Source organism: Triticum dicoccoides, chromosome 3A (assembly GCF_002162155.2).
Source record: "Triticum dicoccoides isolate Atlit2015 ecotype Zavitan chromosome 3A, WEW_v2.0, whole genome shotgun sequence".
NCBI lineage: Eukaryota > Viridiplantae > Streptophyta > Magnoliopsida > Poales > Poaceae > Triticum > Triticum dicoccoides.
The window spans coordinates 407,886,962-407,888,645 of record NC_041384.1 but is presented as its reverse complement, the minus strand read 5'-3'; positions in this window follow the sequence as shown (position 1 = coordinate 407,888,645).

The window sequence follows — 1,684 nt, the reverse complement described above, 5'->3', positions numbered from 1 at the left end:
GACCCCCCCTCGACCGCCTCTCTCTCTCTGGACCCCCTCCTCCTCCTCTGTTCTCCCTCCCTCTCGTCACCGAACGCACCTGAGAGCGCCGCTCGCCGTAGCCATGGCCACCGGGCCTCCCTCGCTCCCCCGACTAACCCAGAGGCTCCGCCTCGACCCCCTCTTCCTCTCCACCAAGCCACGAGGCCCCGGACGCCCTGCATCGCCGCCCACGTCGCCGTTCCCCTCCTCGGCCACCGGAGGTCGTCGCCGTCGATTCGCTGCACTCCGGCCGCCCCCGAGCCCACTAACCCTCCCTACAGCTCCGCGGTGAGCCTCCGTGCAGAACCCCTCTCTCCCCTCGCGTTTGCGAGCTCTAGGCCATAGCTCCGCCGCGGCCGAACTCCGGCCGCCGCTGACCTCGTCAACGCCGTCACTACAGCCGCTTGAGCTCGTCTCGGAGCATGTCACCGCACTCAGGAAGCCACCAGGAGTCTAACGCCTATCCTAACTCGCCCTCCCGTGCACCACAGCGCCAGCCCCGCACTCACCGAACTCCGGCGCCGCCGCGAGCTCCGTTCCGACGAGCTCCGTCGACCCCACGACCTCCCACTCGGTCCTCTGGATGCGCGGGAGCAAGGGCCATCCCCTGGTGCCCTCAGCGCGCCAAACTGACGCCTCTAGCGCAAGTCCGGCGTGCCCCGCCGTGTTCTGTGGTCACCGGCGACTCATCGCCGGCGTATCTGACGTGGCGTCGTCATTAGCGCTAATGACCCCACTAACTAACCCCCCAGAGCCACTGACAGCCGGGCCCCACGGCCTAACTAACCGGCTAACTAAAATAGATTAAGTTTAATCTAATTGCAGTGGCCCCATGCGTCGGTGTTGACCTCGCTGACGTGGCCTTTGACCGGCCCCACATGTCTGTGACTCCAGCCAGCACTGTGTCACTGACGTGTGGCCCCCACACGTCAGGTTTGACCCGAGCCAGCCCAGTTGACTGCTGACGTCACAGTGACGTGGTGCTGACACCATAATTCATTTTCTGGAATTATTTTAATTCTAAATATTCAGGAAATTTCAGAAAATGCCTAAAACTTCTAAAAATCATAGAAATTCAACCGTAACTCCAAATTAAATAAATTATATATGAAAAATTATCAGAAAAATTCAAGGAATCCATCTGTACCATTTTCATGCATGTTAGAACAACTTATAGCTGCTGTTTAGCACAAATCAATTAAATGGCATTTGAATAATCACATATGGAGTTTGAATTTGAATCTTGTGTTCAAACCAACTTCATTTAATCTGTTGCTAGTTGCATTAGCCCAAAACACATCCATTTTGCCATGTCATGAGCATGCATCATATTGTGCATTGAATTGATTGTGTTCCCTTCTGTGTTGCCAGTATTTGTCCCCTCTCGATAGACGTGATACCGATGATGTGATCGTTGACACTGATGAAGACTCAATGTTATCTTCAGAAGTGCCAGGCAAGCAAAACCCCCTTGTTCATTCCGATACAATCCCACTCTCTCGCTCCTGCTCTCTTTTACTGCATTAGGACAACAACGACATATCGTTACTTGCTGCGGTAGCTGAACCCCTTTATCCTTTGCATGACCTGTCATTCCACAGTAATTAGATGAAACCCACTAGCATGAGTAGGAGTTGTTTGAGCCCTGTTGTGCCTACTCATT